Source organism: Xyrauchen texanus, chromosome 15 (genome assembly GCF_025860055.1).
Source record: "Xyrauchen texanus isolate HMW12.3.18 chromosome 15, RBS_HiC_50CHRs, whole genome shotgun sequence".
NCBI classification, from domain to species: Eukaryota; Metazoa; Chordata; class Actinopteri; order Cypriniformes; family Catostomidae; genus Xyrauchen; species Xyrauchen texanus.
In genome coordinates, this window is record NC_068290.1 from 1,916,165 (window position 1) to 1,943,664 (window position 27,500).

At 41.0% G+C, this 27,500-nt stretch overlaps 1 protein-coding gene and 1 long non-coding RNA gene across 3 annotated transcripts in view; one reads left to right on the forward strand and one right to left on the reverse strand.

Annotated features, from left to right (window-relative positions):
* LOC127655777 (uncharacterized) overlaps nucleotides 1-25,101 on the forward strand; it is a 68,445-nt gene extending 43,344 nt beyond the window's left edge. Inside the window, exon 3 of the long non-coding RNA XR_007972083.1 lies at nucleotides 25,065-25,101. This is a non-coding gene — a long non-coding RNA (uncharacterized LOC127655777). The remainder of the gene's footprint in view (nucleotides 1-25,064) is intronic.
* LOC127655750 (protein naked cuticle homolog 2-like) overlaps nucleotides 1-27,500 on the reverse strand; it is a 50,820-nt gene that overhangs the window by 18,459 nt on the left and 4,861 nt on the right. The window lies entirely within an intron of this gene.

Consider the following 27,500-nt stretch of genomic DNA (forward strand, 5'->3'; position numbering starts at 1 on the left):
ACTGTTCTGAGACCAGTGCAGACAGACAGCACACTGGAGGTTAAGTCATTCACTAAATAGGGAGCAAGGGAGCATCCTATATCTCTCCTATAACTGTTCTGAGACCAGTGCAGACAGACAGCACACTGGAGGTTAAGTCATGCACTAAATAGGGAGCAAGGGAGCATCCTATAGCTCTCCTATAACTGTTCTGAGACCACTGCAGACAGACAGCACACTGGAGGTTAAGTCATGCACTAAATAGGGAGCAAGGGAGCATCCTATAGCTCTCCTATAACTGTTCTGAGACCAGTGCAGACAGACAGCACACTGGAGGTTAAGTCATGCGCTAAATAGGGAGCAAGGGAGCATCCTATAGCTCTCCTATAACTGTTCTGAGACCAGTGCAGACAGACAGCACACTGGAAGTTAAGTCATGCACTAAATAGGGAGCAAGTGTGTTCACTCCTAAAATCTGATCATAAGTTCAGTTTCAGCTGCAGATGATGTTTGGATCACTCAACATGTTTGACACACATGGGACAATGATCATCAGTACATAGATTCACCATTTATAATGGATCACTTTATTTTAACATGATTGACAGTGATTGGATGATGCTGGACATTACTTTGAATCTGAATAAATTATGCTAATTTATGATGCAATGTCTGTACTATGAATAATCAACACTCCTGGACACATCATAAAGACTTTGATGAACAAAATCAGACTTTTAATAGCTTAGTGTTAATTAAAATTTCACAACATATGTGGACATACATTTTTAGAAAAGAAAAAAAAAATTTTATTAAAAAATTATACCGTGATGTTTTAGAAGAAACAGGAAAATTGAGAGCTTCCCAGCCATGACATGGTGGTATGAAAATGGGGATTCAAAGTTCAGATTGTGTGATACAGTGATGTTTTTGAGTAGATAGCATCAGTCAGACCCTTATCAACATGAAGCAGAGGTGCCGAGACAGTTCTCATCGTGCAAACAAAACAAAAAAACTTTAGATTTATTGCAAAATCTTGGATTTCCACGTATCTTGAAACAAAAATGCCCATTTTCCTCTAATGTCTCAAACCCACTCAAACATCAAAGAGCAAGAGTGATTTAAAAGCACGTTCTCTCCATCCGACGTCTTCTCTCTCGGACCGTGGCGAGTATTAAATATCCGTCTGAATCACTAATAGAGGGCGAGCTTCACAGGACCCGCTGTTTATTTTAGAGGAACCTGCAGGTCAACGGTGCGTTAAACAGCACAGACTTCAGACGGCCGTTTGAAGTCACGCTGCCTGCCGTGGAAGTGGGCGCCTTTGCTTTCAGGAGGAAAATGAAACAGTGGCTTCTTTTAGGAATTTGGAAACCCTTTCTGCTGTTAAAGAGGAAGCATCTCATGATGATGCATTCCTTAGAATAGTGTCCTGTGGCTATTTTGAGAATCGCATTAGACAGTAATGTGCTAAATAGCAAAGCCAGTACCTTACAAACTATCACATGATAGTTCTGCTCTAAAACCTAGTGAAATAAGGCAGTATCCTACCTACACATGAAGCTCAGAAATGACTGATTTGAAACGCTCTACATAGACAAAGTGAACGTGTGACTCGACAGATCGAAACTGATGTCAATATAGACACTAGCACAGCTATACTCCAATGCATGGCACACTCGGAGCTCCAAAAAGCATATAAAGACAGCATAATATAATCCATATGACTCCAGTGGTTTAATCCATGTCTTCAGAAGTGATATGATAGGTGTGGGTGAGAAACAGGTCAATATTTAAGTCCTTTTGTACTATAAATCTCCACTTTCACTTTCACATTCTATTTATTTTGTTTTGGGCGATTTGCATTATTTCTGCATAATGCCACCTACTGGGAAGGGAGGGGAATTTATAGCAAAAACAAACCTTAAATATTGACCTGTTTCTCACCCACACCTATTATATCACTTCTGAAGACATGGATTAATCCACTGGAGTCTTATGGATTACTTTTATGCTGCCTTTATGTGCTTTTTAAGCTTCAAAGTTCTGGTCACCATCCACTTGCATTGTAAGGACCTACAGAGCTGAGATATTCTTCTAAAAATCTTCATTTGTGTTCTGCAGAAGAAAGAAAGTCACACACATCTGGGATGGTATGATGAGGGAATTTTCATTTTTGGGTGAACTGTTCCTTTAATGCTCTATTGAGGTTTAAATCCCCCTACCCTAAACCTAATCGATAGTGACATAAAAAGCTAATGGGAGATGAAAAACAACCACGTCATTTTGCGGTGCTTCTGTTATACTTTCGGCTCATGTGGACTCGTACCACGGTCCTTTACATCGCAAGTGCAATGCTCTATCAGTTGAGCTACCGTGCAATTTGATCGCACTCGAACAAGCTTGTAAGGAGTATAGTAAAAGTGTTTAGATGTCATAAGATAGCATTGTGTGAAGAATAGAGCGAAAAGTAAGTGTTTATGAACTGATAATCAGCCGTTTTACTCGTGATTCGTGTGACGGGGAATAAAAGTCATTGCTGTAGCATAATTATGAGCGGATCTATTATGCATTTAAATACAGTCTCTGTAGGCAGCTCACTAAGTATGAGAACTGGGCTCAAATGGACACAAGGCGCTTACATTTCAAAGACAAACCCTGACAGTTTTTCTTCAAATGTGTGGACTGCATCAACCCCAATGAGCCTCATGAAAGATAATGATTTAAACATTTTATTCTTGTGTTGGAGCCGCATCTGGAAGTGACTTTTGATGGAAAGAGAGAGAGAGAGAGAGAGAGAGAGAGAGAGAGAGAGAGCTTGTCCAAGTAACAAAGCCCCATTTGCAGCTATTCCCAATCCGAGAGGAATGCAGGAAGCGAGCCAGCCCCACTCCGTCTGCAGCCCCAAACCCTTCGCTTTGAAGCTGCCTGTGTGTTTCCACAGCTAAACACTTTCAGATGTGGCCGTGTAGTTTTATGGCTTCAATAATAGCGATACCTACACATGTGCGCGCTTGAGGTCCAGAACAGGGTGTCTCATCCGAAATGACGGCTTTCCGAACAAGAGAAAAATGTGCTTACTATCAACTCTGGTTTTCTTATATCACAAGAACATAAGGGCAATTCTTGCAGTTTTTAACCTTTCAACTAGACTGCTGTGCACTACTAACAGCCGTGACAGTGAGCGTGTTTAAATGCACGATCTTACATTGATTACGCTTAATAAGCCGACAACGTGTAAGGTCATGTACATGCGGTCATCAACAGTTAAAGCATAAACAAAACAGCAGATGTAAGAAAAAAGTTATATTACAAAAATAATGTATTATAGAATCCAAAAACAAATAAATCATAATAATTGTTCATAAGAACTAATTACACATGCAAACACAACAATGACTAAAGGTTTGCATAGCATGCAGACATGATTTTAGTCATGAGATTTCACAGAATGAGTTTCATTCTGTGTCATTTGAGTCATCATTGAGTCTGTGTCGTGTATTTGGCGCCATCTCCTGGTGGTCATATGTAACAGTCACCAATCACATGTCTTCCTGCACACATGTGGATGATTTTTGCACCGTTCTGAACCCAGTCCGATTGGTTTAGCGTTCCATAACACGACATCATTTACAATGACGTCATCTGATCGAGGAAAGCATGTGTTTTCAATGTGTTTTCAGACAGATAGACAGATGGTGTGTGCACACTGTGCTTTGTGTCAATAATATAATGATTTATGCATCCGATTTCCGATTTTGAATGAGTTTCATTCTGTGTCATTTGAGTCATCATTGAGTCTGTGTCATGTATTTGGCGCCATCTCCTGGTGGTCATATGTAACATTGTGCTTCATGTGGATTATCTAATGATCTATACATCTGATTATCTTGTGTGTGGACTCGTTAGAAAGATAATCACAGACTCTAAATAATGCTATGTGATACTTTATGTTCCGTTTATATTTTGTAATGAGATTCATTCTGTGTCATTTGAGTCATCATTGAGTCTGTGTCATGTATTTGGCGCCATCTCCTGGTGGTCATATGTAACATTGTGCTTCATGTGGATTATCTAATGATCTATACATCTGATTATCTTGTGTGTGGACTCGTTAGAAAGATAATCACAGACTCTAAATAATGCTATGTGATACTTTATGTTCCGTTTATATTTTGTAATGAGATTCATTCTGTGTCATTTGAGTCATCATTGAGTCTGTGTCATGTATTTGGCGCCATCTCCTGGTGGTCATATGTAACATTGTGCTTCATGTGGATTATCTAATGATCTATACATCTGATTATCTTGTGTGTGGACTCGTTAGAAAGATAATCACAGACTCTAAATAATGATATGTGATGTTTTATATTCCGTTTATTTTTGTGAAGTTATAAGCGGAAACACGTCATATAAACAACAATCAATAATCAAAGACGTATACTTCGCTATTACTCGCTATATAAAACAAATAGGCTGGTTGTATTGGCTACGGATGGGAATCTTTAGGAATGTAATGATTCCAGTTCCTTAACGGTTCCAGTAACGATTCCAGTAGTACTTTTAGGACTTTTATGAAGAATTATTTGAAAATGAGAAATGCCATTTTTATTGGATTTACTGTCCTCTGCATTCGCCAAATGAGGAGATACTTTTCGATTAGTACAGAGCAGACATAACGAATCAGGAATAAATTGAATGCAATTCTTGTAAAAGGTGTGTTTGCTCACTGTTTAGAGACTTATATCCAATCCAGGGCTGGACTGGTAATCTGGCATACCGGGCATTTTCCCAGTGGGCCGACGCACTTTGGGGCCGATCAGGGGCGGCCGTGAAACTAGCAATAAGCTAAAATGAGCCTCTGCATTATGCAGAACGGACCACAAAACGCCGGCATGATATGCAGAAAAAGGACAGCGACAACCCCCCCACCCCCCCACCTTTTGGCCAGTTGCTATGTAAAATCCCAGGCCGATTTCTCTTCCCAGTCCAGCCATGATCCAATCCAAACTAGGCTATATCTGGACTGTATCTAAACAAACAAGCAACGTGATGCCATATTTCAGTAACATTCCTTGTATTACAAAACTCATGTCATATGAACAACCAATCAGTAACTGCACTGCTTGATTAAATCTCACAGGTCTAAAGTCACATGACATAACAGTAAGAGTTTCTGAGACAGTTAAGACTGTGTTCTGTTGTCTAATGTTGTACTTCAAGGCTTTGTGACAGGTGGAGGGTGGGGCGGAGGGCGGGGCCGGTTGTGATTATACACACTCCTGGTCCCTTATCAGGCTAATCAAGCCTCCGAGAGGGATAAAGGCCGACTGTGGATGGTGGTGCGACGAGAGAGAGATTGTTTATGGTCAGCTGACCGTCCTATGTGTGCGCATGTGTGTATATTGTCAAGCCGGTTCTCCTTGCCCATCTAAATCCCTTTACAGGCTTCAACAGTTGTTATTTAATTTCGAGTTGGACATTCATAACGTGCACATCAGTGTAAGATTAATACTATACCGGACTAGACTGGAAACGCTGAATGTTTCGCGCCATACACTCAACAGAGCCGGCTTATAAGTGTCATTTGTTTGTGTGTTTTACGCTTTTGACCCAGTAGAGGGCAGCGCTGCTGCAGAACAGTGCCGCTAAAAACACTGTCAGAGTATTTCAGTACGGTGCTCCAGCCGCATCGGAAGAAAGTTCATGCAAGGGAACCGTTAATGGAACCCAAAGTCATGAAGATCATGGCACTAGCCTGCCATTGGGAGCAACTTAGGGTTCAGTGTCTTGCCCAAGGACACTTCGGCATGTGGGCCGGGAATCGAACCGCCAACCCTGCGATTAGCGGCCAACCCGCTCCACAACCTGAGCCACAGCAGACCCAAGAACCGGTTTTTGGTTCTCAACCTTATGTGACGCTCTTGTTCTACCCGCTCCGTACGGGACTTGAGGCTAAAGGCTACAGCCTCTAGCATCAGCCGCTAGTGCACCTCTTGAGGTCAGGAGAGTGAGGTTTACACACTGCTCAGCTATCTACCAGCTGACTCCCGTTACACTCACCCCCCTAAACCTCACTCCCATCCGGGTCACGGCACCAATGTGACGCTCTTGTCCTACCTGCTCCGTACAGGACTTGAACCTAGGTCCCCGGCATGGGAGGCAGGTGCTCTAACAAGGATGCTAAAGGCTACAGCCGTTACACTTATATAATATGTACAGTGCAAATAAAAAAATATCAATACAAAATATCAGGGATGAGTCGAAATGAATATTTGTGGTAAGCAACATTATGCGACAAAAGCTGTTGATTGAGCTTAACTATTGAACCTGAAGAATTCCTTTAAATACCTTCAATGCATTTAGCGTTTTTCAGAAAGGTAACTTGAATGTAGATTAACTACTTTACATTATGTGTAGCTTGGCAAACTGCAGCTTCAAAGTTGCTCCCGGAACACTGACAAGAAGACAAAGTCTTGCAACACGAGATTTTTCAATGCAACAATGCGCAACATTCCACGCAGTGCCATTTGCCTTTAAACTGCAAGAAAGCTGCTTTGTAACAAGCTGCACAACAGGGCAGCAAGCTCTATCCATTTCTTTTTCTCGCTGTTATAGTGTTTGTTTAGCGTGCAGACAGGAAACTGGGTTTAGGGTGTCTGTCTGTAGCCCTCAGTTTGAGGAGAGTGTGGAAAAAGGAGTCTTTAAAAGTGTCTGCATTTGTTCAGGGAGATACAGCACATTCATGAGCGCATACGCCATGCTAACAGTAACCATACATGCCAGAAACTTGCTTGAGTGTAGTAGGTGTCCATTTTAAGAATGTGGCTCATCCAATCATTTTTTCAGGGCTAATATGGTCAACTTAATCACTGAGGAAAGTATCGTTTTTTGTTATCGATAATGAAGACGGGGGTTTGAGTATCTCAGCGAGTATTGACGCTGACTATCACACCTGGAGTCGCGAGTTTGAATCCAGGGCGTGTTGAGTGACTCCAGCCAGGTCTCCTATAGCAACCAAATTGGCCCGGTTGCTAGGGAGGGTAGAGTCACATGGGGTAACCTCCTCGTGGTGGTGATTAGTGGTTCTCTCAATGGGGCGTGTGGTGAGTTGTGTGTGGATCGTGGAGAGTAGCATGAGCCTCCACATGCTGTGAGTCTCCGCAGTGTCATGCACAACGAGTCACGTGATCAGATGCGCGGATTGACGGTCTCAGAAGTGTCCTCCGACCCCCGGATTGAGGTGAGTAACCGCGCCACCACGAGGAGTGGGAATTGGGCATTCCAAATTGGGAGAAAAGGCGATAAAAAAACAACAACAAAAAAGCCATAAAGACGAGATGAAAAATATTCAAATAATGACAATAATCAAATGCTTTTTATTAAAACAATCTGTCACTGAAAATACACTGAAAAAATGCACGATATTAGCATTGCATTATGACATAACATTAGCATTTAGGAAAGAAAAATCTAAAGAGAATTGATCCAAATAATCTAGTCACAGTATCATCTCATGTTGTTTAATTTGACATACAAAATGTATAAATCTTCCAAATGTTTGATACGTTTAAATGTTTGTAAACAGCTTTTATTTCAATATCTGGTTAAAGTTTGGTCTTTTACAGTTTAATACATGTTTTTGCCATTTTGCACATTATTGTCAACTAAATGATGATATTTTAGTCCGACTAAAATGAATGAATATGACACGATTAACCTCATGGGGGCGCTATATCACGATATCACTACATCACTATATAACGCTTAAAACGTTAAAGTCCCCGTATACATAAGTCAGTCATATGAGGTATCATTTGAAAGCTTACAAGCTGGACTTTTCATACAAAATCATCACGTCTTAAAACGAGCACACCTGTGAGGGCTAAAATGCAGTTGAGCGCCACCTACATTACAGCCAACTTTTTTCTAGTACTTCCTGCCATCTAATGGCATAAAATAAGACTATTTGGAGGGAGATGGGGTGAACAGAACCAGAATTACATGCTTACAAAGTTCGGACAACACTTAGTTTTAATAGTAAGCTCCAAAGGCAGATATTAGCACATGGTTATTACATATTTAACCATTTTAAATGAGCTATATTGCATGATATATTGTCAATAAGCATCAGCTAAATGACTAAATGGTAAATGAATTGACTCATACCATGATATAAGATTTGGTGATACTGTCCACCCTCTTAAGAAAACACATTCCTTTAAAATGCAAAGTTTTCCAAATGCCCTGTCATGAAATGATTGATTAAAATAGGGGTATTCAATTAAGACCCCCCTTAATAACAACCACAGTCAAATATTCCCATGACTGCGCTGCGACTTGCAGAATGAAATCCACTTGAAGCTTTCTGCGGGGGAACAGCGGTTTATATGGAAACATACCTTACACACTAAAATGTAATAACCTTTGAGTCGCCCAGTGTTTGAGTTGGCTAAGAGCTGCGTAACATCAAACGCTGACTTGAGTCCAGCAGACTTCGCTCTCGACTCCAACTGCAGGTATTTTCTTTACTTCTGCTGTAAGTGACGGCAAAGTAAACGCTCACCATAACATCCACCACAAACGCTCCATTTCCATTCACTCATTCGGCACAGACTGACCTCGACGGCGGCTCTTCAAACGTCTTGCTCACACTGGCTGAATGTGTTCAAATGCATGACGTCTCACATGATGTTTGTTTACACAATGGCACTGGCAATGCATTAAAGGAATTCAATACGTCAACAACGTTGCCAGCATAATGTTGGTTACAGCACGGCAACAGTAACACATTTCTAAGTCTATGGGGTCAGCGCTCCAGAAGTTTGCCATTATGATTTGAGCTTTTAAACGTCTAAATCAGGTTCGACAACTTTTCTAAGTGACCAGAATAATGCATGTATTAGTGATGCTACTCCTGTGGGCGGGTTTTCTCCACGTAAACGGACGCATTGGGGGTCTCCATGCACATCATGTGTCACATAATCATGAAGTTGAACGCTTTTAAATTGTAATAATATTGTCATAAATAGCACTTGTTAATTGTACTGGCTCAAAATAATTTTCTGTGGCAATCGATAACGCCACAATTGCTTTCAATAGAGCTTGTCTTGTTGTCTTTCTTTAAAGCTGACATATGTAATTCCTGCGACACTAGTGACACTGAACGAAATGGAAAAAATAAACTTTCTAGGCGGGTCTAGGTGGGTATTGACGCTGACTATCACACCTGGAGTCGCGAGTTTGAATCCAGGGCGTGCTGAGTGACTCCAGCCAGGTCTCCTTAGCAACCAAATTGGCCCGGTTGCTAGGGAGGGTAGAGTCACATGGGGTAACCTCCTCGTGGTCGCTATAATGTGGTTCTCGCTCTCAGCGGGGCGTGCTGAGTGACTCCAGCCAGGTCTCCTTAGCAACCAAATTGGTCCGGTTGCTAGGGAGGGTGGAGTCACATGGGGTAACCTCCTCGTGGTCGCTATAATGTGGTTCTCGCTCTCGGTGGGGCGTGCTGAGTGACTCCAGCCAGGTCTCCTTAGCAACCAAATTTGTCCGGTTGCTAGGGAGGGTGGAGTCACATGGGGTAACCTCTTCGTGGTCGCTATAATGTGGTTCTCGCTCTCAGTGGGGCATGTGGTGTGCCGTGCGTGGATGCCACGGAGAATAGCGTGAAGCCGCCACACGCGCTACGTCTCCACGGCAACGCGCTCAACAAGTCACGTGATGAGATGCGCGGATTGATGGTCTCAGATGCGGAGGCAATTGAGATTCGTCCTCCGCCACCCGGATTGAGGCGAGTCGCTACGCCACCAGGAGGACTTAAAAGCGCATTGAGAATTGGGCGTTACAAATTGGGGAGGAAAAAATATATATGTTACCATTGGGGTACGGGAAAAACAAAACTCGATTCAAAAGGCAAAACAAGTTTATTTTTCTTATTGCTTTGGCAAATATTCTTTTCTTGCGTAAAGCAAAAAACCCACCAAATTTTGTTTGATTTCTCTGAAAGCAAGATTTAAAATGACCGAAAAAAACTAAAAAAAGCTTTCTAAATAAGCCGTTGGTCAAACAAAGAGATAGTCTAAGCGGGTCACTCAAAACAAACAGGAAATGTTATAGTGTTTACAGTTACCAAATAATGGCTTACTTTTAATTATTTCTGCATATTATGCTGAAACAGAAGAAAGTATTTTAACATTATAAAAGCTACACCAGCTTTAAATTATGCTACTTGGATTCTTATTGTTTAATTAATGAAAAATATCACTGCAAAAAATCCTCTAGTAATCAAGAGTTTTTGTGTTGTTATCCATTTAAAATAGTCTAAAAATCCTTAAAACAAGATACATTTACTTGAGAAGCAACATATAATATATATAGACTATACGTTTGCATTGCATAATGGGCGTGTTTTCTCTTCACTTGATTTCGATCCATCTTTAACTCACAAAAAACAAACTCTTCTTTATTGAGCTGCATATCGCCGATTTTCCTCAGCATAAGATAAGACACACGTGACACTCATATTATAATTCACTATGTAGCGAGCAATCACGTTATAATCTAGCTGCTGGAGCGTGCGCCGGTGAAGAGCGTCTCCGCATGGACAGTGTATCAGCCGGGAGAAGTTTGAAACTCTCTCGTGCTGTTCTCATCTGACTGCACAGACAAATGCCAGTTTCGGAGTTTGTGCTTATTTATACAGCACGCTTCCTTATTATTTGAATTTTAATAAAGGATGCATTAAATACAGGATATAACGGCACAGCGTTTCCTTTTTAGACGCTCTGACAGGCAAGTTTTGCTCAAGCGGAACAGCAGGTACGGCTCTGCTTTATTTCACGACGACACTGCTTCTGTATTTACTTATTTAGCATTTTTGCATTATAATACTCTGCGATCTACATCACCTTAATCTGTTTGGAAAGTGTGGATCTGCATCTGGACCAAGTGTGCCGCACAAGCCCTCAAAAGTGAAGCCAAAACATCTCGATCGCCCCCCGGTGACTGGTCCTAGTATAGGTCATAAACCCCGCCTCCCCATGTTATTCAACGGGACGTGAGACCAACTAAACAATTAAATTACACTTCACATATCTTTTTTCCAAAGATAGTTTCTGTCATTTACTGTCGTTTCTATCACGTTGATGTCATTTCAAGTGTTTGTTTTCAAAATAAGTTTGTTTTAAGTTATTTGATGCTATAAAAAACGCTGCTGTGACATCATGATTGACAGCTGTGATTGAAAGGTTCTCTGAGTGAAGTAGTCACTGAAGCACCAACGGACTTTTTTTCGGGATCTTTGGAGGACTGAGGAGATTTAAAATTAATATCTACATTTCTATAATTAATTATTTCACACCATCATAAGTCAAAAGTGCAGGGGGTGTCCTCGCGATTGATTCAGCGAGAGTGAGGGCGGGGCCTCGATTTCGCGGCTTTACTTCGTGCTCACTACTGCACAGGTCTGGTCCCGAAATAGAAACTGCGCAGACGTCAGAGATGTCAGCACCATATCGGGACACTGGCGGCTTCAGTTCTCACCAATGGAAAAGAGCGAAGGGGCGTCGGCCATCTTTTTTTACAGTCTATGGTCTGGACTGTGAGCTGAAGTGCTGCTGTCCTGGGTCATCATTAGCGTTTCAAAAGATCTCACGTTGTGTTCAATGAGATCAGACGATTATTCGACAACGAAAATTTTTTTTGTCGACGTTGTCGATAATGTCGACTAATCGTTTCAGCCCTACTCATGGGCTTAAACAAAGAGCATTAAAATAATGTGTGAAAGTGAAGAAATTAGGACAGATATATATTACTAATGGATATTATATTATAGTGTAATATTTGTTTTTTATGAAGAAAAATAAAATCATATAAAATATATACGTTTCAAAAACCAAATGTAAAATTGACCATTTATACATTTATGCATTTGGCAGATGCTTTTATCCAAAGCGACTTACAGTGCACTTATTACAGGGACAATCCCCCCGGAGCAACCTGGAGTTAAGTGTCTTGCTCAAGGACACAATGGTGGTGGCTGTTGGGATCGAACCAGCAACCTTCTGATTACCAGTTATGTGCTTAGACCACTACACCACCACCACGAGCACACATGCACGTTAAGAACTACGACAATATATTAGACAATTAAGCCCTAAAATGACCCCTAGATTGAGCTTGTAGTCCACTCAGAGGCCGAGATATTCAATGAAATAATGAGGGTGTTGATTGAACTGAACATTAGACTGAATGTCTATGGACGAGCACATCTGTGAGGGATAAAATGTGTTAGAGCACCACCTACATTTCACATCTGTACATTGTGATGGAATGTGCTAGAGAGGCAATTAATAATCATAAATCACAATTATTTAAGAATTAATCGCCTGCCAAATTTCATAATCATAACAGCCCAAGCTACTAAGACAACTTATCTTAAACTTAATAATATCACGTCTTGCATTTGTTCAATATAACTCATGAAATGCCGATCACAAACCATTTACATTTACATTTATGCATTTGGCAGATGCTTTTATCCAAAGCGACTTACAGTGCACTTATTACAGGGACAATCCCCCCGGAGCAACCTGGAGTTAAGTGCCTTGCTCAAGAACACAATGGTGGTGGCTGTGGGGCTCGAACCAGCAACCTTCTGATTAACAGTTATGTGCTTTAGCCCACTACGCCACCAGCACTCCAGGTGAAGCATTTAGCTTCAATAATCGGACGTATGCAGGATTGTGAGAAGTGGGCGTTACATACCAGCGAATACCAGTCGAGTTAAACAGCTAAAAGGATTTACGTGAAAGTAATTTCAGAGGTGGCGCAAGTTACTACATTTTGAAAGAAGATTACAAAAACAAACGTTGTCTTTTTGGAATAACATGCACAGATGAATGTGCACAAAAAGATCAGAAACACGTTGACTTTAAACAGCGTAAAAACGATGAATTCCCTTAATTATAAATAATTGCAAGTCAAAAGTCTGGAGTGGAGAAAAAGGAAATATTGAGGGAGTCTAGCGAGGATCAAAGTCATCTGTGTGTGTTTTAAAGTCACCATCCAGTGATGGCACCTTGAAGCTGTTGAACCCTCACCCCACTCGGGGAAAAACAAACACTGGAGGAGAGTCAGCCAACATCTTCAAAGCGCCTAACACAGCATAAATATCCTCAAAAAAATAAACATAAAATCTGCCTGCGGAGTTTAAATGTATTTTTCCATGAAACACTGGCCATGAAACGCAAGAAAGGGAAGTAGGGAGGGGGAGAGCGACTGATGAGGGGCGTCAGAGAGATCGTTAGAAAAAAGGTAGGGCGCTTATATGCAGGTACTACAATGTTTCGATGTTGTACTTGCCAAAAAAACAAGATCTTCCAGTATTAAGGAAGCTACGATGAAACTGTAGCTTGTCAAACTGTAAGCTACTCATAAGACTATGATGTCTGTATAGATTCTAGTGAGTTAAAGTTTGCAAACTTCGATTTGAAGCCAAAAAAGTATTAGAAAACCAAAAACTATAATCCCATTAAAACCCCGAATACGCTGGTGAATTAATATTATTCACCCTCAAATGCAAAAGCTCACCATTCACACATACTGTGGACTAATTGCTAAAAATTATCCAATTATTCATAAATAATATTGCATGTTTATAATCTTCCTTTTTTTTTTTTTGTCCTTACTTTGTAAACATGTAATTCTGGTTCTGTTCACTCTATCTCACTTTGAAAAGTTTCATTTTATTCCACTAGATGGCAGCAAACACTAGAAAAAAACATGTTGTCTCCACATTCCATCGCAATATACAGATGTGAACTGTAGGTGGCGCTCTAACTCATTTTATCCCTCACAGATGTGCTCGTCCATAGACATTCGGTCTAATGTTCAGTTCCAGCACCACCCTCATTATTTCATTGAATATCTCGGCCTCTGAGTGGACTACAAGCTCAATCTAGGGGTCATTAGAAAGCTGAGATCCTCCCCTTTGTGATGATATATAGCATTGTATAATCAATAGACAAAAACATATTTTTATGATGATTTGTTTTGCATGCTTTTCCTTCTGGATGGCATATTTTGTTCTGGACATCTAAGATACAACGTTGGATTATTCACACAATCAAGCTCACAGACAAATAAACAATGGCTCATTTTTAAGAAAACAATGGACAAATGTAACATTTAATATTTTTCTCCCAATTTTAAATGCCCAATTCCCACTACTTAGTTGGTCGTCGTGATGGCACGGTTACTCGTCTCAATCCGGGTGGCGGAGGACGAGTCTCAGTTGCGTCCACTTCTGAGACCGTCAATCCGCGCATCTGATCACGTGACTCGTTGTGCATGACACCGCAGAGACTCACAGCATGTGGAGGCTCATGCTACTCTCCATGATCCACACACAACTCACCACACACCCATTGAGAGAACCACTAATCACCACCACGAGGAGGTTACCCCATGTGACTCTACCCTCCCTAGCAACCGGACCAATTTGGTTGCTTAGGAGACCTGACTGGAGTCACTCGGCACGCCCTGGATTCAAACTCACGACTCCAGGTGTGATAGTCAGCGTCAGTACTCACTGAGCTAACCAGACCCCAGGAATTTCACTATTAAACAGGAAGGTCGTTAAAGTTTTATAAGTTATTATTAAAAAAAAAACGTTTGGGGGATTTTTACTTTCGGAACCAGACTGTTGCACCAGGTCCCTGCTAATTCCCACCCCTACAAGCGAAGTAGGAAAACCTACAGTATGTGTTAAAGTTGTACACTTGGAGTTAAATGGCTAAGCCGCTATAAGCAATATCAAGCAAGTATCATCAATAATCTATCATCAAACTCCAGTCAGTGACAACATCGGTTGTACAATCCCCGTTCATTCCACATGTCCTCTTCCCACAAAGCAACACCCTTCATTGTGCCCCACCACCACAAAGCCTTCAGAAAAATAAGCTGCCCCTCACCCTTGCCCTGTTGCCCCTCTCGCTGCTACAGGATTTCTGCTGTGCAAACCAGGAACAGATGTGCGCTGGGGCCGTGCTGAAACACCCCGCTGTTCTGGACCGCTGCCACATGCTTTTCATTCAGAGATGAAGGCTCACAGCTCTCCTTCTAGTGGAGCCAATTTAAAAACCTTAAAAACGTAAAACGACTGAACCTTCCTCAGAACTATGACAGAAGCAGTTTTGACCAGGAGAATATCGATTATTGAATGAGTGCCAGGGACAATAACAAGGCAAAGGAACTTGCAATTACAGTCAAATTTGGGTGCAAAATCAGTTTCACGATGCCAGTCAAGAAAATGTCCTGGTCATATTTAACCCATAAATTTGAAATTATATTTGACATATAGAAAATATTTTTTTTAGTCAATTAAATTAAATTAATTTATTAAAATGAATCCTATTTTTACGGTTTTTTTTTGCATCGTAACATTATTTTCAGGACACATTTTACCCCCAATTCTCATTACTGCAAAGTGTCTGGACCATTTGATGTTGACCGATAGTGGATTTTGCCTATACTTATAACGAAGGTGTTGGAAAAAGCTGATTACCGATAAATTTGTCGGATAGATTTTAAAATAGATTAGTAGAAAATAAAAAATGTCTTATTCTTTCCTTTCTGTGACGGGCACATACCCCAATAATGTATTAAGATTTGGTGCATTACCAACTATAAACAAGCCCAAAATACACTGGGGACTCTTATTTTGAAATCATACAGACTTGGCTCCATTACAATGCACTATATGTAAATATTTGCAAAATGTAGCATTTTATAGCCTTTTTATTCACCAGATAAAGGGTTTTATATATTTATATTTCACCAGATGAGGTTAATGAGGAATAAGGTTTATTCATATTCACAATATATTCGTTTATGCATGTGCATTCACACTATTCAGGTCATAAATATTGCAATATTGGCATAAATGTTTGCCGATAACTGATATTACCAAAAAGCAACTATCGGCACCGATTAATTGGTAAAACCGATATATCCATCTATACATAATTCCCATTGTTTGTAATTATGATACATAACAGACATTGTTTTATAGTATAACAGTAAAAAAAGCTGATATTGAACAATTTATGTATTGAAATCAGTGAAAATGAAAGGCAGTGCAAGGGAGAACCGCAATGAAGTATGAATACTTCACAATTGAAATAATTGATAATTTGTCACAATGTAAAAAATCATATTAATCAAACAATACAATGTATTAATTACGAGTTACAGTACAGAGTATTTTTGTTTTGTTTTCCAGTAAAATATTTTTAATTATTTTTGCCTTATTAATAAAAGACCACTTTTCTTGAGAAGCAAAAATCACGTGAGACATGTTGCCTTGTTTTCAGAATAATCGAATAAAATTTCATGGGGTTTATGCAAAGAGGAAAGATCACACCTGGAGTCGTGAGTTTGAATCCAGGGCGTGTTGAGTGACTCCAGTCTGGTCTCCTTAGCAACCAAATTGGCCCGGTTGCTAGGGAGGGTAGAGTCACATGGGGTAACCTCCTCGTGGTCGCTATAATGTGGTTCTCGCTCTCGGTGGGGCATGTGGTGAGTTGTGTGTGGATGCTGTGGAGAATAGCGTGAAGCCTCCACACGCGCTACGTCTCCACGGTAACGCGCTCAACAAGTCACGTGATAAGATGCGCGGATTGACGGTCTCAGACGCGGAGGCAACTGAGATTCGTCCTCCGGCACCCGGATTGAGTCACTACACCACCATGAGGACTTGAAAGCGCAAATCATCAGAACTATTTGTCCAATGCCGAGTTCACTTTCAGAAAACCAGCTTTTAAACATTTAAAACATTTAAATATTGTAAATCGAACCATCTTCACCTCAAATCACATTTACTGCTTCTTCAGAAAATATACATTTGCTTTATGACATTAAATTAATTTGAGATGATGATCAAGTTCAGTTGGTGGTTAAAAGTTGCAGGAGAAATATGCGGGACATGATGCAGTTGTCATGGCGATGCTTTAGATTAGATGATTGTTTATAATATTGAATATCAGGAATGTATCATGTATGTAACACTGATATCACACGCATCAATGTTTCTTTAATATCTGTCACACATCAGAAACACATCCATGATGATCCTGATACTGAGACTGGAAGTTTCTCCATGAGGAGGTTACCCCATGTGACGCTACCCTCCCTAGCAACCAACCCAATTTGGTTGCCTAGGAGACCTGACTGGAGTCACTCAGCACGCCCTAGATTCGAACTCGTGACTCCAGGGGTGATAATCAGCGTCAATTTCCCCAATACTTGCTACATGGCCATGACGATCCACTTTCGGGTCGTAACCGATGGCAACCTGCGATAGGTGCAACATCAGGACCGATATTACAGTCCCATCAGAAGAGCAACTGCTCCCTTTTGATTGCAGTTCCTCTTCTGATGCATTTATTTGTTAATTAATATAACAGTAAACTGACTAATTTTAATGAACTGTCTCAATAATCTCCCCATTTTACCATTTCAACATTTATAACCATAAAAGACCATTTGAATAGAAACGGGCAGAAGGCGGCAAATGTTGCAAATGTATTTTCTCGCATTTTCACTTCGTCAATAACAAAATAGCGCGAAAGGTGGATGGAAACGAGGCGATTGTAAAACAGGGCAATTTTATTCATGAGCCAATTTGATAGGGGTTATAACGTGCCAACCCATGCACGTTCAGATTGTGCATACGCCCGTCCCGTCTGTGTTACCAGCCTCATGCTTTGGGGACATGTAAGACAAAAGGGGCGTTGAAAAGTTGAGCTGGTGTGTGTCATTATTTGGGCATCCAGCGAGGCAAAGAAGCAGCCAGTGTGTCGGACTGTTGATGTTTCCAGTATTGAAGTACACTGCACCCTCACAGAGTCTTTAAGAATGGCGGTCTCCACCTCAGCATCGGGCTGGAATCAAGCGCTGGATTTCACAGAGGTGCCTCTTGTCCGGGCTTCCAACAACATTCTGTGCGACTGCTATTTTGGCTTCTCATATTGACTGTTCATTATGATCTTGCCTCTAAAGATCTTTCTAACCTCGAGCCGGGTGTTTACACAGGTAAGATTTGAACACCTGTGATGATCGGTCAAATTCTCCTCTCTCGAAACCCGCTAACTCATTCTTTCCCTATCGTGGTCTCTGTTGAGGAACACAAACAAAGACGGCTTTTCCAGTGAAAGTCTTTGATCAGCCAACAGTCACCTCTGTGACCGAGTCCATAATAAATATAATAAGTATTTTAGGTTCATCACTCAACATGCTTTAATGTAAAGAGAGCAGCACTTGGTAAAAAAAAATATAATAAAAAAATAATAATATATATATATATATATATATATATATATATATATATATATATATATATATATATATATATATATATATATATAAATTCGGTATTATTTAATCACCCTCATGTCGTTCCAAACCTGCATACTGCTATTTATTCTGCGGAACATAAAAGAAGAATTTCAAAAGTGACCATGTCGTGGCTAAAACACCAAAAGAGCTCCAAAAAACAGTAAAGTGGTTTAAACCAGTAAAACAGGTTTGTGTTCAGAAAAGACTGAGATTTCAGTAGTTATTCACTGAAAATCTTCCTCTCCCAAACGAATCAGATTTGGCGTCATGAGACGTTTTCAGTTCAAAACAACTCGCATTTAATCTGTAGCTCACACAAATCTGCGGTATGACTTCAGGAGACTTGGAATATAGCGTCCGAGTCATATGGACCACTTTTAGGATACTTTTATACTGCTTTACTGTCCTTTTTTGAAGCTTGACAGATATGATCACTATGAGCTGCGTGCAGATTCTTCAAAATGACTCAGTTTGTTTTCCCACAGGAAAAACGTCATACGGATTTAGAACAGTGTTGTATAAAGCCCCTAATCATCATACTTTAGTAAAAAGTAACGATATCTGCGCCAGTGGGTCCATGGGGGTGCGCTACATCGCTTAAAAGGTTAACGTTTCCGAATAAGTCAGGCATATGAGGTATCATTTGAAAGCTTAGAATCTGAACATCACTTCTGCATTTATGTACCATAAAATGACCTTTCTAATGATCCCTATATTGAGCTTGTAGTCCACTCAGAGGCCGAGATATTCAATGAGATAATGAGGGTGTTGCTTGAACTGAACATTAGACTGAATGTCTATGGACGAGCACATCTGTGAGGGATAAAATGCATTAGAGCGCCACCTACATTTCACATCTGTGTATTGCGATGGAAGGTGATTTCTGCCATCTAGTGGAATAAAATGAGACTTTTCAAAGTGAGATAGAGTGATCAGAACCAGAATTACATGCTTACATAGTTAGGACAGAGTTTAAAAAGTTTAGTAGTTAACGAGACAAATGCTACAATTTTATATATACTTAAGCGTCAAAAATTAACGGCTTTACGTTAAGTTAATTGTTTCTGGATAAATGGGTTTCGCTCAATTTTTCATGAGTGCATCTGGTCATTATTGACTCATGGCGCCTTGGTAAAGTGGTAAACGTGTTTTATGATCGGTTAAATATCACAGATATGAACTGTTCTCGAGGACAAAACGTATCGCGCATAACTTCATTAGTGTTCGACGATGTTCATAATGTTTAAGACAAAAATGTTCAAGATAATTTCTGGTCAAAAACATCGATCTGTTGTCTTCAGATTCGGAAGTTAAGTCAAAACATGCCCTGTCCGAATCCGGTTCCTGAATCGATTCGCTAAATGAATCATTCAAATGAACCTATTTGACCGATTCAAAAGAATCAAATTGAACAAAACACTCCATTTAAACGATTAGTTTGCATACCTGACCTTTTCTGTTAGTTTAAGTTTAACTTTTGCTTTCTCAGTGTTTTCTAGTTTTAGTTTTAGTATTTTATAGCTGCCAAACATTTGCTATTAATTGCAAAACAATTAACGTTTTGAGGTTTTAAACAGAAGATTTAGGATGTGTGGCAGAGGGCATATGACCACAGGATGGAAAAGTAACAGTAAAGAAAACATTTTCAAGGTTATAAAAAAAAGTAAAAGTCGACTTAACGTTTGTAAATGTTCGATATGATGGTTTATGATGTGAACATGTACCAAATTAATTCTTAATGATTTGTAGATATTTTCTATCATTGTTCGGTGTCCCACTTTACCAATACTGCATTACCAAATCTGGGAATTGGACAAAAGAAGGTCTTCAAAGGTTCTTCTTTCCAGTGGAGTGACTCCAGATGATGTCATTTGAGAGAGATTTTAATTGCAATAGAATAAAATAAATAATATATATATATATATATATATATAAAAAGATTTGTTTAGATTTGTTCATTTATTTGTTTAGTAACATATTTTTTGCAAATCACACTTTTATGCCAGTAGGTGGCAGCAAATGAACGTCTTTTGTGTTGCGAGTCATTAAAGCACTGAAAAAGCACCTCGTTCACGACCGAAACAAATGTAATTATGCTTTATTAAAATGTCAGCGTGTCTACTAAGAAACTTTAGCGGTGTGAGCATTTTCCCCTCAAATTACAACAAAGTTGATCAATTATTTTACCTATAGGTGTCTACTTTCAGTTCATTTTAAGGACAGAATTACAGCTGTCGGCAAATTGTGATGACAATATAACACTTGACAAGTGATATATCATATCAGTTATTTATACTGAGAATTACATTACATAACAATGTGTAATTGCACTTTGAAAAATGGTACAAAACCTCTAGGAAATGAGTTATGTACGATGAACTATAAACAATGCTGTGGAGTGGAGGGGGGGCGGGGCCGGAATATCGCGCGCCCGGTGCCCAATCGGCCTGATGAGGCGCGCGAGGGATAAAGGCGGCCGGTGACAATGATTCGAGAGGGAGAGAATTACGGGCATGTCCGTCATGTGTGTGTTTATGTTTGTGCTTTTGTTTTGAGTTTAATTAAATTATCATTTATATTGACAAGCCGGTTCTCGCCTCCTCCTTGCCCATCCTTTAACTGTGTTACATTGGTGCCGAAGCACGGGAAGGAGGAGGGATGCCCGTCGCAGAGTCCTCGACACTGCCGTCTGCCATCTGCCGGGTGACGGAGTAGCCCGACCGCCCGGATGCGGGGAACGGCCGCCGTCCGTGGGGCAAGTGGGGACTGGATACCCCGACCGCCTGGAGCGAGGGAGCCGCTGCCGGGGGCGGAGGAGTGCCCTGCCTTCCCCAGAGACGCGGAGGGGGTCGAGGGAGACTGCCGTCTGCGAGGGGAGGAGGGAAGAAACGCCCTGACTGCCCGGAGCGGTAGGGCCGCTGCCGGGGCGGAGGAGTGTCCCCATTTGCTGCCAGAAAAGCGGAGGGGCGTTCTGCCCGCTGGGGGTCGAAGGTTTGACTCCGGTTCGCCCGGGGTTGGAGTGGCTGTCGTCCGCCTGAGTGTGGAGGAGTGTTCGAGGACCACGCGACGGTACATCAGAGAACCGGTGAGTGAGCTTTTCTCTCTCTCTCTCTCTCTCTCTCTCGCACCGTGTTGGCCTTTTCCCTCGCCTGTTTTTTTTTTTTGTTGTTGTTGTCTTCCCCTCCTGTCTCCTCCCAGGGCGAGGAAGGCAGGGATGACCACACAGGATGCAAGATACACCCCGCCCCAGGGATAGGGGGGGATATACGTCATGCCGGTGGCACCCCGGCCTGAGATAACACCGGGAGGAGTGTGGAACGGAGGGGGACGGGGCCGGGTCGGAATATCGCACGCCCGGTCCCCAATCGGCCTGATGAGGCGAGCGAGGGATAAAGGCGGCCAGTGACGATGGTCCGAGAGGGAGAGAATTACGGGCATGTCCGTCATGTGTGTTTATGTTTGTACTTTTGGTTTGAGTTTAATTAAATTATCATTTATATTGACAAGCCGGTTCTCGCCTCCTCCTTCCCATCCTTAACTGTGTTACAGATGCAATAATGCAAGATGCATTATTATACACCACAAAGACAATCACAGTTTAAATGACTGCAACAAGTGAATGTGTGCACGTTATTTTGGTCTTGTGTTTCTCACACAAATCCTTATATGGTTTCAGAAGGCTTGGAATATAGTGTATAGTTGCATAGACCACTTTTACAATACTTTTATGGTGTGAAAACGCCCTCAATAACACGGTCACATCTTTCACTTCAACCCTACAAAGTTAAATAAACCACCTAAACTCTTATCTTCAATCAAACGCCTCCTACACTCTTACACATTCCAAGAGACGTTCAGGTAGTTGATGACTGACAAAACATAAATTGGTGCCAAAACTTTGATTAAACAGAACTTGAGTTCTGCCTACTTATGACATGAGACGTGCCCTATGCGGGTGGAGGTTTCCCCTTAAGGGCACTGTCAAATTTTCCCAAATAACTCTCTCATTCTTGGTGGGAAAAGAGTTTTAATGGAGTAATCGAGATCTTAATAACCTCTCAGCCTTCACTAATGCCCCCTTTTCCATATAGGTGCCTAATCTGGAAGTGTTCCTCATGTTTGCAATGCAGAAAAGGCAGTTCAGGGTCTGTAAAATTGACTGCGTATCGGGTGCCAAAACATGCTGGTGTCCAACCAGAAACAGGTAATGTTTCGGCGGGGGGGCGGTAAAATTAAGCCGTCAAGATACGTTTTCAAAATGACGATATTTTATGTCACAACACTATTAATATTCTCACAGCAAGAAACTGTATTTTTATTACAGCTTGAGGTTGATATTTTTAAGGAAAAATAAAGATAATTATACCTATAGTTACACTGGCAAGAAAAAGTATGTGAACCCTTTCGAATTACCTTAAAATCTGGTTTGAACTTCACCTCAGTTACAATAATGAACAAACACAATCTGTTTTAACTAATGACAGGCAAATGATTATAGTGTTCTTGTACACATTAAGTACATCATTCACAGTTTAGTCTGGAAAATGTAAGTGAACCCCTAGGCGAATGACGTCAACAAAAGCTAATTAGAGTCAGGAGTTGGCAAACCTTGCATCCAATTAATGAAACAAGATTGGAGATGTGGGTTAGAGCTACTTTTGGCACTTCCAAGTGCTGTTTAGTGCCCCCTCAACATGGGTGGGATTATAGGCTGATCGTCATAGTTGCGCCGCCTCTACTGCCGTAACATCCTCTTAAACGCGACACAAAACAATGAGCAATAACGCGACCACTAGCTGTTAGCTACTAGCTCATTGTGCAATGCCGTGGCCGACTCCAAGGCACTCTCTTTCCCATTGCTCGGCAGTCTAGATAGCGTCCATTTGGTCGAACCACTTCCACTTTTCCTTGATGGTTCTGCAGTCACTTCAGTTTATTTAACATTTCCCGACACTGTTGTTAGGTCCGGTGGTAGCCGTGTGCGACCAACAGCTGAGAAACTTCCTGAGAGACTTTTTCGTTTCGTTCGTTGCTAACGAAAGGATCATCTGCACCTCGTTTATTGACCACAGTGTGGTTTTGCACACAGCCATTTATTTTTACATAAATTAAAACTAGTGGGTTGTTGTCCTGTGTCGCAAATCCAGTGACGCTGGTAGTGACATCACATTTATTATCGGCTCGGCTCGTTTGGATCCTCGACTGAGGTGGTACTAAAAAATTACCAGGTACTATCCACAGTGGAAAACCCCCAAAAAGCAAACAGAATCGAGTCGAGGTTGTACCGTGCAGTGGAAAAGCCCCATTTGACTTATAAAACGCACTCATTTGCTATCCACAAGAAGCATCTATTGAGCGTGGACCATGCCTCAGAAGACCTACGATCAAGAACCGTTGCTTTGCATAAAGCTGGAAAGTGTAACAAATTTATCTTGAAGAGTTTAGATATTCATCTGTCCACAGTTAGACAAACTGTCTATAAATGGAGATGATTTAGTACTATAGGTACTCTCACTAGAAGTGGCCGTTAGATATTCATCTGTCCACAGTTAGACAAACTGTCTATAAATGGAGATGGTTTAGTACTATAGGTACTCTCTCTAGAAGTGGCCGTTAGATATTCATCTGTCCACAGTGAGACAAACTGTCTATAAATGGAGATGATTTAGTACTATAGGTACTCTCACTAGAAGTGGCCGTTAGATATTCATCTGTCCACAGTGAGACAAACTGTCTATAAATGGAGGTGATTTAGTACTATAGGTACTCTCTCTAGAAGTGGCTGTTAGATATTCATCTGTCCACAGTTAGACAAACTGTCTATAAATGGAGATGGTTTAGTACTATAGGTACTCTCTCTAGAAGTGGCCGTTAGATATTCATCTGTCCACAGTGAGACAAACTGTCTATAAATGGAGATGATTTAGTACTATAGGTACTCTCACTAGAAGTGGCCGTTAGATATTCACCTGTCCACAGTGAGACAAACTGTCTATAAATGGAGGTGATTTAGTACTATAGGTACTCTCTCTAGAAGTGGCCGTTAGATATTCACCTGTCCACAGTGAGACAAACTGTCTATAAATGGAGGTGATTTAGTACTATAGGTACTCTCTCTAGAAGTGGCCGTTAGATATTCACCTGTCCACAGTGAGACAAACTGTCTATAAATGGAGGTGATTTAGTACTATAGGTACTCTCTCTAGAAGTGGCCGTTAGATATTCATCTGTCCACAGTGAGACAAACTGTCTATAAATGGAGATGGTTTAGTACTATAGGTACTCTCTCTAGAAGTGGCTGTTAGATATTCATCTGTCCACAGTTAGACAAACTGTCTATAAATGGAGGTGATTTAGTACTATAGGTACTCTCTCTAGAAGTGGCCGTTAGATATTCATCTGTCCACAGTTAGACAAACTGTCTATAAATGGAGGTGATTTAGTACTATAGGTACTCTCACTAGAAGTGGCCGTTAGATATTCATCTGTCCACAGTGAGACAAACTGTCTATAAATGGAGATGATTTAGTACTATAGGTACTCTCTCTAGAAGTGGCCGTTAGATATTCATCTGTCCACAGTGAGACAAACTGTCTATAAATGGAGATGATTTAGTACTATAGGTACTCTCTCTAGAAGTGGCTGTTAGATATTCATCTGTCCACAGTGAGACAAACTGTCTATAAATGGAGGTGATTTAGTACTATAGGTACTCTCACTAGAAGTGGCCGTTAGATATTCATCTGTCCACAGTTAGACAAACTGTCTATAAATGGAGATGGTTTAGTACTATATGTACTCTCACTAGAAGTGGCTGTTAGATATTCATCTGTCCACAGTTAGACAAACTGTCTATAAATGGAGATGGTTTAGTACTATATGTACTCTCACTAGAAGTGGCTGTTAGATATTCATCTGTCCACAGTTAGACAAACTGTCTATAAATGGAGATGGTTTAGTACTATAGGTACTCTCTCTAGAAGTGGCCGTGCAGCCAATATGACTCAAAGGACACACCGCAGAATGCTCAATGAGGTATAGAAGAACACTACAGTGACAGACGGAGTGTATGGAAAACATTAAACAGGTATGGTGTTCATTGCTGGACAACATGAAGGAAGCCGCTGCTTTACATCAAAAACATTCCTGTGCACCTAAAGACTTCACTACTGTGAAAATAGCTGATCTACTGTCATGCGACTGAAATATCTAACATCGGTAGTGTCACTACATTTAGTAAACTACACTTAAAAGAAAATAATATCAAATCATGACCGAGATATCGATATATTATTTTATTGTCAGGTTCTTACCGATTGCCACCCCTAAAATACACAGAATCAGATTATTTTTAATGCAAAAAATATTTTAGAAAAATTCAAAATGGAAAAGGGAAGTATGAAATTAAACAGGAAGTGGTGAAATTAAATGCCACAAACATATATGCCACTCATTCTGCCAACATCCGGCATGTCCTCTACACTGATGTAACAGTGCCTATATGGATGGATGTCCCACTGCCAAACGTCCCCACAGGGAACAAGCTGTCAAAACCCATCCATCCCTCTTGGGAACCACCACCGAGGTACTGTCCCAGAGCCAAAGATGACAAAAACAACAGCAGCGTTTGACATCTTAAGAAACTCGACATGTCGTTGCACGGCCCTGTGAACACACTCACATGTGTTTGTTTGAGTTGGTGTAATGATGATTTCTCGGTAATGTGAATGTGGTCTTTGGCAGCAGAATCACGCACGGTTCACCACAAGCTGTTACTTCAGTGGCTTGCTCCACTCTAGATTCTCGAGCAAATCGACCATGATGCGGGGATACAGAATATTTTGAGATGCTTCAGATTTGTGTTTAAAAGACACGATTATGCTGCCTTCGAAGAGAACTTCTTCAGGACGATTCAGATTCACAAGCTCTTGATTTCAGTTCATTTGGGTATTTTTCAGATATAACATCCATTTTGATTTCATATCAAATCAATTGCTAATTCTGTTAATTATACACGGGAACTTAAACATGGAACATTACGAAAATATACATTTTACAAATTCTATTTTATCATTAGACTTTTCATAGACATTTTAGATTTTTCCAAATTTACAAATTCCATGTATTCAATCAATAAATATTTATTGAAATGTAATATACACAGCATATATTTACACTCACACTCACACACACACACACACACACACACACACACACACACACACACACATACACACATGCACTCACACGCACGCACGCACGCACACTCACACACACACATACACTCTCACACACACACACACACACACACACACACACACACACTCGCACGCACGCACACTCACACACACACATACACTCTCACACACACACACACACACACACACACACACATAAACTAACACATACACTCACTCACACCCACACACATACACTCACTCACTCACACACACACACACACACACACACACACACATACACTCACTCACACCCACATACATACACTCACTCACTCACTCACACACACACATACACTCACTCACTCACACACATACACTCACTCACTCACTCACACACATACACTCACTCACTCACTCACACACATACACTCACTCACTCACTCACTCCCACACACATACACTCACTCACACACACTCACTCACACACATACACTCACTCACACACATACACTCACTCACACACACTCACTCACACACATACACTCACTCACACACATACACTCACTCACTCACTCCCACACACATACACTCACTCACACACACTCACTCACACACATACACTCACTCACTCACACACATACACTCACTCACTCACACACACACACTCACTCACTCACACACATACACTCACTCACTCACACACATACACTCACTCACTCACACACATACACTCACTCACTCACTCACACACATACACTCACTCACTCACTCACTCACACACATACACTCACACACATACACTCACTCACTCACTCCCACACACATACACTCACTCACTCACACACATACACTCACTCACACACATACACTCACTCACTCCCACACATACACTCACTCACACACACTCACACACATACACTCACTCACACACATACACTCACTCACTCA